Below are 11,421 nucleotides of genomic sequence, written 5' to 3'. Positions count from 1 at the left end.
TGTGGCTGCAGAAAGGTACAAGGGATTCTACCAGAATCCACTCAACCACAGCAAGCAAGCCCCAAAGATACACTGGGGAGGGGCATTGTTAAATTTCTCTCAGCAAGAGTTCAAGGCCCTGACCAGGCCTGCAAAACACTTAGCACATACATTGGACAAAAGTTCAACAAATGATGGCTGTTACTATTATTACCTATTTCTGTCCTATAATCTCATCCATCTCCCCAAAGCAGATTCCCCTCAGGGGAATTCCAGATTTCCTACTCATCCCAGGGCCTCAGCTCTAATCTTAGCCTTCATTTCTTCACACCCAGATTACTCCCAACTTCTGATTACTTAATCTCTCTTTCTCCAGCATCTCTGTCCCCCATTCCCCCAACACCCTGTCCATTTTTTCATGTCATTCCTTTACACAAGAAACAATGGTTCCCTACTTGTAGTCATCCAAACTCCTATCCCTGCCCTTCAAACCCTGCTCCCTTATCTACCCAGTCTCAGCATTTACTCCCCCAAATTCATACAAACACATATTGAATGCCTTCAGGCACTGGACCTCTGTAGATGAGCAAGACATTGCTGTTCTCAATGAGAGATACATGGTCTATAAAAAGAAGCAAATGAGCAACAAGTCAATTCCTGAACCATGTGGCAAGGCACAGGCTGCTGGAACCCAGAGGTAACCAGTCAAACCAGTAGGATGATTGAGGGTGAAGAAGAGGCATTTTAGGCAGAAGAAACTACCTGGGTGAAAGCACAGGGGCTTTAGAAGTAGGACACATTCAGGTCACTGAAGGTCACCATACATGACAAAGAACTGGAAGGGGGTAGAGCAGTAAGTTTTCATGATAAATAGGTAGGCAGGAGTAAGATTTTCAATATTAATAGATATCAATAGAAGCTTAGAATTTATCCTAAAAGCTATTAATAGAAGCTTTATTAACAGAAGCTTAGAATTTATCTTAAAGCTAATGGGCAATATCTGAAGGATTTTCAGTAGGGGAGTAAATTTTAATATTACTAAGCAGGTTAGCAATTGTTCTAATTCGTAAATACGTGCAAATTAAGGGACATGTTTACAATGTGTTTTAAAGATCTTACAATACAGAAAGATCATGTGTTTGTGAAGATGGACGAAATGCTACGAGGAGTGACCAGTATAGTTTCAATTATAGTGTATATATCAGGATCTATCCTATATAAAACAATATTTAGCCAGCCTATCAGGGAATGCAAAACTTAAGCCATTACTAGTGTAACCTCCCTTCATTTGCATAATACTGTGTATCTTCAAAGAACCAGTATTAACTCATTCATCACTGTGATGGACAACCTTGAAGAAGCAAGAAAGCTTCCGGGCAATATGGGATAACCAAGTGAATTATGCCTCTTCTCATAAAATAGATTAAAATTATATGCTTTGAAAACATTTTGAGTAGATAAATACATAAACATGGTATAAAAGTCAAACCCTATACACCAGTGAAAATTAAGCTGCTCCCCATGCCACTAGCAGGATTCTCTGTGCTCCTCGTCCCTCTCCAGCAGCAACTACCGTTCAGGTCTCTTCTAAACTCTTCTAGAGATGTTCTGTTATACACAGACAGTGACATTTTATAAAGCTCGCACACATTAATACCCAGAGGTGCCTAGTCCTAAGCACATCACTCTTCTTCATGGCAGCATAGAACTTTTTCGCTTGGCTGTAGTCCTTTTTATTTAGCATTATAGTAGTTATAGGCATTTAGGTTATAGCATATCCACATATGTGTATCATTTTTGCTCATGTGTAAGTACAGGACAAACTTCTAGATTTAGAATTGCTGGGTCGAAGTGTAGAGGTGTCTTTTTTAAAAACCAGTTTTTATATACTAAAAGTAACACATACATTAAAAAAATTTGAATCAGTACAAAAACATACAATAAAAAGTCTCCTTTCCACTTCAGATGTCCAGTTAACCACTGCTAAGTAGATTCTCCAGAAAACTGTTGATGCATAAGCAAGTGTGTGTGTGTGTGTGTGTGTGTGTGTGTGTGTGTTCTTGTTGTTTAGATTTTACTTGCATTTCAGAAAGAAATTCTGTGGTCATTTGGAAGGTAGACTAAAGAGAGGGCAAGATGGAGAGGCAGCAAAACCAAAGAAGAAGCTGTGGCAGCAATCTGGAAAATGAGCAGCACGTGATAAAGGCCTCAACGAAGCAGAAGCCAGGGGAATGGAAAAGAAAAACGTAGATTCAAGAGATATTTAGGAGGTTAATTCAATAGGATTTCATAAGTATTTGGAGGTGGTAGATGAGGAAAAGAGAGGAGTCCTTGTTAACTCCCAGATTTTTTACCTTATAACTGAGTGGATGTTTAGTGGCGACATCCACTGAGACAAAGACTTCAGGAGGAGGAAGAGATGTTGGGGCTAAGGTGATAGTTTCAGTTTTTGGTATGCTGAATTTAAAGTGCCTCTGAAACACCCAACTGAAGATCCCTATAGGCAGTTGGACAACAATCTGGGTCAGAGATACAGATCTGAGAGTCACCAGATATAATTATTTCATAGTTGAAACCAAGGAAATGGATGAAGTAACCCAAGGAGAGAATGTAGAGTAAGAAACATTGAGGGCTGAGGAGTGAATCCTGGGGAATAACAACAACTGAGTGAGAGATAGAGAAGAAGAATCTGTGAAGGAACTAGAGAAACGGCAGCTAGCGAATTTAAAAGGAAACCAAGATAGAATTTTGTCCTTTGACCCATGGGAGGCGGAATTAAAAGAAAGAGAAAATGGTGAATGAGGGCCAGTGATTTGGAGTTGGGCAGACCTGGGGGTGAATCCTGAGTTTGCCACTTACCAGCAATGACACCTGGACACATCGCTGGAACTTTATAATCATTTGTAAAAAGAGGTTAATAATATTGTTTATCTAATAGAGTTATTGAGAGGATTCAATTGGATAATGTATGTAAAGCTGTTAACACAGTACCTGGCACATAATAAAGTGTCAATAAAGGCTGGTTAATAAGAGAAAAAATAAGCACTGAAAACAATCCATCCAATTTAAAACTAACGCCCCTACCACAGTAATTTCAGAGAAGCCATGAGGATATCAACCTAAATGAAATATACTGAGAATATATGAGAGCTGAAAAAGTAGCCAACGACCTTGGCAATGAAGATAAGTTGGGAAATTAGGTGTGCCAAAAGGAAACAAGGAATCGAGCATAATGCTCCCCCCCACTCCAACTTTATTTCTCACTCAATGGGGGCGTCATGTACGTTACTAGACTTTGGGAAACAACCAGAGAGAGATAAGTTAAAAATACAAGAGACAGAGAAAATAATGGGTAGGATCAAGGAGGGACCATTCTTTGATGCTTCACTGTGGTCACTCCTGCCCAATATCACCACTAGTTCAGCCTTTCTGAAACACAAATGTGAAAATGTCGCATCCTTTACTTTTTTGTCTCGTTACAAAGCTTTCAAGGAATTGCTATTGTCCAAAAAATATTGTTCAAACACCGTCCCATTCAAGGCTCTCCATAATCTTACTCCATCTTACTTTTACAATGTTTACTGTTTCCATGCCCTGTGGACTCTTCTCTAGTTGCATTTTCCCCTCTGCCCTGTAGGGGTCTCCCTAACATAGCTTCTTTCCTTGTCTTTGCTTAACCGCTCACCTCTGTCTTACTTGAGGTCAATTTAAGTTTCATTCTGTTCAGAAAGTATTTCCTGAAACCGCTCTTTTCAATGACCTCCTTTTTTTTCTAACTCTCCTAGGCCTTAAGTGGAGGTTGCAGAGCAACCCACGATGTGATCTTTTTTGTTTTGAGTTAGATTCCAAATTTACAGTCAGAAATTTTCACATAAAAGTCTGAATTTCTAGTTTCTCTTGAAAAATGAAAAAATGTGGTAACACTGGGTCTATATTCCCTTCTGGCAAGAATGGGCTGGAGTTGAGTGGTAACAGCTGGCCCTTTAGCTAGGGCGTGCACTCAAATTTTATTCTTACCTCTGGCTCACCATACTTGTCAGGACAGAGCCAGGAGTGCAGTTTCCAGGCTCTCGGCCTCACATAGACAGGTGCTGGCTCAGGTAGTAAATGGCCGTCAACTGTGATTGGATGGCCATCTGCTGTGGCTAGTTGGCCATCAGCTGTAACCAGTGAGCCATTGGCCACTAATATAACTGCCATGGCTATGCTAGCAGAAGAATGGGGGCTAGCAAGATGGTGGCTGGCAAGCGCGGATTGCATTTAGGACAGCGGGTTGCGGACAGTGTGGCTCCTGCTTCCTGTGTCTCCAACCCGGCTGTCAGCGAGACTATAGTGGTATGACTCCCCATCTATGGCTCCGTGGGTGTTCCTTTTTGGCCTCGCCATATCCTGCGTTCTTATGTGGGGAGCGGGACCAGAGACCCCGCAGGCCGCCCCTCATGCAATACTCATATACACATGTGCCTGGCTCATGTAAGCATTTGAATTTGTAACCCCAGGTCTAAACCATGACTGGACTCCTGGTGTACTCTACCTGGTAGTTATTTATCTTTATATTTATCATGTCTTCCAGGAAAGTTCCACATGGGCATTTCCAAATATTATGCCTGTTTGGGATTTCCCACAATGCCTAGCAGAACCACCTAATAGGAGAATACTTAGTGTAAGGTAAATGATGATGTTGATAATGAGAACCTAGTCTGTCTTTTCTTAACTAACTCATCACCCAATAAAACTACAGTTACCCCATTCTAAAATGAAATACCAAGAAAAAATATTCTACGTGAGGAAATCAAACAGCCTAAGAAAGCGCTGGAAGTGAAAAGGGGAAGGCAATAACTAGAAGGTTGACTTCAGGGATACCAGACCAGGTCTTGCAGCTAGAGCAAGAAGTTTGTAATTTATCCAGGAGTTAGTAGGTAGTTCTGACCTCTATCCAGAGCTTCTTGCTGGAACACTCTCTTGGTCCCTATTTCCTCACTCATGTCAGACAGCTGAGATTCAAAGGCCGGAATACAAAGACGATAGGTGATGGATCGTGGTGATGGATACTTGGTTGGAGAAGGGGCTAGCTACTCATGTGGGAGTTACCTTTCCACTCTATTCTTTAATGTTGGGAAGTACAAACAGGGGCTACTCTCAACCTGTGGAGCCCAGAAAATTAGAGTTTCAGGGTGAGGGATAGGTCAGGATTTGAATCCACATCATATGATTTCACTGTCAACACACCCTATGTCATATAGGGTCTCTGGTCCCACTCCCCAAGTAAGGATGCAGGATATGGTGAGGCCAAAAAGGAACACCAACGGAACCATGGATGGGGGTTTCATACCACTATAGTCTCACTGGTGGCTGGGTTGGAGATATAGGAAGCAGGAGCCACAATCCGCCATCCACTTCTCTGCCAACCAACCAACCCCTTGCTAACTGCAATCCACCGTCCGCTGCTCTGCCAACCAACCAACTCCCTTGCCAGCGTAGCCACGGCAGTTATATTAGTGGCTAATAGCTAACTGGTTACAGCTGATGGCCAACTAGTCACAGCTGATGGCCATCTACTACCCGAGCCAGCACCTTTCTACGTGAGGTTGAGAGCCTGGAAACTGCTCTCTGGGACTCTGTCCCCACATCCTACCACTACATGAAGAGAGAAGGATTTACCATGAAGCTAATGAAGCTTAATCTTCAGCGCCTGTGGGGACAGAGCCCCAGAGAGTAGTTTACAGGCTCTCGGCCTCACGTGGAGGGGTACTGGCTTGGGTGGTGAATGGCCGTCGGCTGTGGCTGATTGGCCGTCGGCTGTGGCCGGTTAGCCAATTGGCCGCTGGTATAACTGCTACGGCTACGAGGATTGCCCAGGAGCCAAGCAGAGCCGAAGAGAGCGGAAGAGGAGAGCCGAGAGAGAGGAACAGAGGAGAGAGTGGAGAAGAGTCGTCGGTCGGTCGGTTGGCAGAAAAGCGGATGGCAGATCAGCGTCCAGTGGGCCCAGCCTTCAGTGAGACCGTGGTGGTATGACTCCCCTACCTATGGCTCCGTGGGTGTTCCTTTTCGGCCTCACCATATCCTGCGTTCTTGTGTGGGGAGCGGGGGCAGAGACCCCGCAGGCCGCCCCGCCTGAAAGATGGCGCGGCGAGAAGGCCTCCGCGCACGACAAATGGCGCAGTGAGCAGGGTCTCCCGCACGACAAATGGCGCAGCGAGCAGGGTCTCCCGCACGACAGCGGCCCTTGTCATGCAGGGTGTCATGCGGGGGTCTCAGTTCCTGCTCCCCACACAAGAAAGCAGGATATGATGAGACCAAAAAGGAACACCCACGGAGCCATAGATAAAGGAGTCATACCACTATATTCTCACTGGTGGCTGCATTGGAGATACAAAAGCAAACATCTGCCAGTACCCCAACAGGGGGTCTTCCTGTACCCCAGTCTTGCTGGCGGTCGGGCGAGACACATGAAGTAGGATCCACACAATCTGAAATCCGCCATCCACTTTTCTGCCTGCCAACCAACCAACGCAGTCAAGGCAGTTATATCAGCGGCTAATTGGCTAACTGGTTACAGCTGAGGGCCATCTACTACCCGAGCCAGCACCTTTCCACGTGAGGCCGAGAGCCTGGAAACTGCTCTCTGGGACTCTGTTCCCACACGCCTTCACAAGCCTTCTTCAAGGTTCTGGATAGGGTCTTAGTAATGTGTTCATGTGGTCATTATAAAATTTGCAGATCCTTTTGTAGTTCATAAGTGTGATGACTGGATGTTCACATTCTTGTGTGAGATGTGCCTCCCTCAAACCTTGTTATGACATGGGCACATTATCCGTCTGACATGAAAAAAAAATTGCAAAAGTAAGACATTTTAATAGCAAATGCTTAAGAGCCATGTTTTTGTTTTTTTTTGTTGTTTGTTTGTTCATTTATTTTGGAGGGTTTTTTTGGCCTCACCATATCCTGCGTTCTGATGCGGGGAGCTGGACAGAGTCCCTGCATGACACGTGGCACAGCGAGCAGGGTATGGTGCCTGCCAAGGCTCTCTAAAGGGTGGTTTGTGAGTGTGAGCGCTCAGTCCCAGGAATCCTATGAGGAGCAGCTGCTGGAGAGCTGGACCCCCATGAAGGGAGGGGTGGGAAGATGTGGACAGTTCTCCGACCAACATAGGAAAAGTCGTGCAGCTGCCAGAGAGCTGGACCCCCGTGGAGGGGTGGGAAGACGTGAACGGTTCTCCAACCAGCATAGGCTGAAGAAGGCAAAGGTCGTTGTGGCCGTATGGGCTGGGAAGTGATTGCTGAACTGTGGACTATGGGGAATTGCCTTCCATCCCTGATTTGATGGACCGCTTGACTGTTTGCTTGGGAATGTACCACCATGTAGTGGAACTGGTGGACGTTTGCTTCCTATGTCTCGCCCAGCTGCCAGCGAGACTGTGGTGCAGGAAGACCCCTTGTTGGGGTGCAGGTGGATGTTTCTTTCCTATGTCTTGACTGGCCACCATCGAGAATATGTAAGCACCTTAGCTGTGAGCCACTGTTGTTCCAGCACGGTACCTGAGAAACCTGGCTGTGCCTGCGTTCTGATGCGGGGTGCCCAGAAAGACTGGCAGTGCTCTGAGAAACCCTGGCTGTGCCAAGAAATAGGTGGACATCGAGGGACACCCCCTGGGACATTACTTGAACTGGACTGAAACTTTTTCTCGTGAGCTGGATTCCTGACTCAGGGCCCCTCGTGGAAGACGCTTGTCGTGTAGATTGTGAGGCAAGACAATCCTGGAGGAGTGGAGTGTGGAGCAGTTTCACAGAGCAGTTTCCAGGCTTTCGGGCTCACGTGGAAAGGTGCTGGCTCGGTTATTAGATGACCATCAGCTATAATCAGATGGCCATCGGCTGTGGCTGGGTAGCCATCAGCTGTTACTGGTTAGCCATTAGCCACTAATATAACAACCGTGGATACACTGGCAAGGGGGGTTGTCGATTGGTTGGTAGAGAAGCAGACGGCAGATTGCGGCTTCTGCTTCCTGTGTCTCCAACCCAGCCATAAATGAGAATATATTGGTATGACTCCCCTATCTAAGGCTCCGTTGGTGTTCCTTTTTGGCCTCACCATATCCTGTGTTCTGGTGTGGGGAGCAGGACAGAGTCCCTGCATGACACCCCTATTACCTACTGGGTGAATTCATCTGGCATTGTGACCCAAAGTTGTAAGGCCAGAGGTCCTACATCTTGATATAAGTGACATGTAGATTGTGGAGCAGAAACAAGGTATGAAATGTTTGGAGCCAGAAGCTAGTCTGTGAAAAATTCTTCCAATCATCACACCTGTAAAATTTTAAGTGGAGGATTCAGTTATCACTAATGCCTGGCATGGTAGTCAGCATCCAAGATAGACCTCAATGATCTCTGCCTCCTGTTATTCACGCCCTTGTTTAGTCCCCTTCCTCATTATGTCAGGGGTGATGTGTGTGATCAGTAGAATTTGGAAGAACCACCTCCAGGGCTAGATCATAAAAAGCATTGCTTTTACAGCTTCTGTTCTGGTCTCTCTCTCCTTCTTTCTCTCTCCCTCTCTCCCTCTGGAGAAAGCCAGCTGCCTATAAAGGTTTTGCACTCTAAATCCACCCTTTTACAAATAAAATTCACCTTTTTGCAAATCAAATTCATCCTTTTGCAGATCAAATTTTTCCACAAAAATGTTTTCTTAATCTTTGTAATAAAAATAAATCCAATGTTGTTATTGTTAAAATTAAATATTTTATTGCATGTATTTAATAATAAACTTCAAATATTTAACATCAGAAATACTTATTTACTTATAGATTCATTTATAGTAATGGTTCTCCTACCACTGCTCGTGGTAATTTTATATACATATTCATAAAATAATTATGACAATCTGTAGGAGTAATAGTTGCAATGGAATAATTAATAACATCTACTAAATGTTCATGGTTTGATGGATCAGCCAAAATATTTCTTGCAAAGAACTTAATTTTTGAAAAAAACTTCTTCAGTGGGGTTCATCATTGGAGAGTATATACTGGTGGTAAAAATAATAAAGTGTGTCTTGTCTGACCAACAAGGTAACATACTTCCTGGGTTTTGTGGAGGCTCACATTGTCCAAAACAAAACCACGCTGCCTCCAGATTATCTTCATCCAATTTCTGCAATAATCTCTGAAGAAATTTGCAAAAAATATTTGAAGTAACCGTAGAATGTGCAATTATTTCATGCCACACCGTTCCCTGAATGTTTATTGCTGCAATTAGAGAAACATTTCCTCCTCTAACCATTGGCACGGTCACACGAGCTAGCGTATTAACTTTCGATCATGCCTTTGTTTTTCAAAAATTAAGTTCTGTACAAGAAATATTTTGGCTGAACCATCAAACCATGAACATTTAGATGTTATTAGAATTTGGAACTATTCTAATTGCAACTATTATTCCTACAGATTTAAGGTTGGGTTTGAGAAGGAGGAATCTGGCGTTGTGCCCTTCGTCTAGATACTTTACCCTCTTATACAAGGGGCAAGCTCACATCCACCCCTAAGATTTATGTTTGTATATACGGGGAGGGGGATCCCCATATGGACTCTGCCCCTGGCCTTCAGAATATCTCTTGACTAGTTCTCCCTCTTTTTAATAGCCCCAGTTTTTTATCATCTGCTCTCTACAATGTCCCTGTTACTCTATTAGTTTTCTTTTCACCTTGGGGAAACTAATGGAAACTGAAACATGATTATTTCCACCCAAAAGGAACTGGTGAAACTTATTGCAAAACAGCCTTATTGTCGTATGGGTTAAAGAGCATATGGTAGACTTCTAAGCAGGGATGACCACGAAAAGAAATTCAAAATGCATTGTGAAATGTGCGGTGGGGAAGCAAATTACAAACAATATGCATAGTTTTATCTTTATTCTTATCTTTAAAATACTGTATTTCCTTCATTCCAAGATGGACATCCTTTCCAAATTTACCATCTGATCAATGGCCTGTCAGAGTTTAATTTGTAAGTCTTTTTTTTCTTTCAGAAAGTACTGCATCTTTGTATCTTACAATGATACCTTAGATTTGATGAAATATAACTATACATAGCATACCAGTCAGACCAGGACTGCAGCTTGGGAATCCCTAGGCTGGAAAACCCTTCAGCTGTTTGGAAAGCCCTGTGTTAAAATGAAAAAAAAAAAAAAAAAAAGAGGTGTTGTGGCACAAACAGAAATTGGTTACCAGGAAACTGCTTGTTAGTTCTGGTTGACATGGCAATCATAGAATATTGACATGGGTCTAGGAATTTGTATAGGAATCATAGAATATAGGGACTGGGTCTAGAAATTTCTTGTGAGACTTTTCACACTGAAAGAAAATAAAAGCCCAAGTGTGAGGAGGTTCAGTAAGTACCCAGTTGTGGACTGGCTGGACGCCTTCACCAAGCTGGTTGCTGGTGGAACAAGCCCAAAAGGAAATAAAAAGTGCCTGATGTCCCATTTGCTTTCCCATCAAGTGTATCCTTTCTTAGTAGCAGAAGTGTGTCCTTTAGAATTCAGTAAAATGTTACCACCTAAGCAAGTTCTGTTGATCCTATAACCCCGGGGGGGGGATTTTAGGCTCCTAATTTATCAGTGTAATATATTTAAGTATATTTGTATATAAAAAATTAAAGAATATATGCTAGAGATTATTTCTCAGGAATGAGATAAAATACAGGCTAATGTTAATAATTATGGGGAGGCCACTGCTAATATTCTTCTGTCTCATGCCCCACCCCTCATGAACTTTTGAGCATGAATTGTTTTTCCAATACAATTTTTTTTTAAAGAAATATAACTTCCCCCACAGCCCAACTTCACTTTTTCAAATAAAAGTACATGCGCAAATCCTTCAACATTGCATGGGAAAAGTAGTTGATTTCTAAATCAGATGTCTACACGGTTGGGAAGATTTATTCATTAAACAAACACTTTTGGTGAGAATAAATTGAGTGTCTACTGTTTGGTAGACACAGTTCTTGCGGCTTTTTCACTTATTACCTCATTTGATTAAACAACAACAACAAAAACCTTTAAAAAAAGAAAAAGCAAACATGGGAACATGAAGGAATAACTATGTGAGGACAGCAAGAAGGAGGACATCGGTTAAGTCAAGACGAGAGGCCTCAGAAGAAACCAAACCTGACAACACCTTGACCTTGGATTTCTAGCCTCCAGAATTATGAGAAAATAAATTTCTAATATTCAAGCTCCTCGCCCCCCAAAAAAAATTCAATGATGGTTTCAAGAAATTCCTGACTTTCTAAAATGCGTTCCTCGCTCGGAAACGGTGGCCCGGGTAGCCTAGCACCTCCCCTCTCACGTGACCCTGTGAACGGCGCGCCATCTTAAGCATCGCCTCATAGAGGAAACTACATCTCCCAGAATCCTCGTGCTTGCGTCGTGCTGGCACTTTTACCGCCCC

General features: G+C 43.3%; 1 non-coding gene across 1 annotated transcript; it reads left to right on the top strand.

The window, feature by feature from the left end:
* Positions 1-6,699: 6,699 nt before the first annotated feature.
* On the top strand, positions 6,700-6,803 carry LOC141569393 (small nucleolar RNA U13). Its single transcript, XR_012493011.1, has one exon. It is a non-coding gene; the product is annotated as a small nucleolar RNA U13 (small nucleolar RNA).
* Positions 6,804-11,421: the final 4,618 nt, after the last annotated feature.

The sequence above is a fragment of the Rhinolophus sinicus genome, linkage group LG17 (assembly GCF_036562045.2).
Source record: "Rhinolophus sinicus isolate RSC01 linkage group LG17, ASM3656204v1, whole genome shotgun sequence".
Lineage (NCBI taxonomy): Eukaryota > Metazoa > Chordata > Mammalia > Chiroptera > Rhinolophidae > Rhinolophus > Rhinolophus sinicus.
This window is presented reverse-complemented; position numbering and strand designations above follow the sequence as displayed.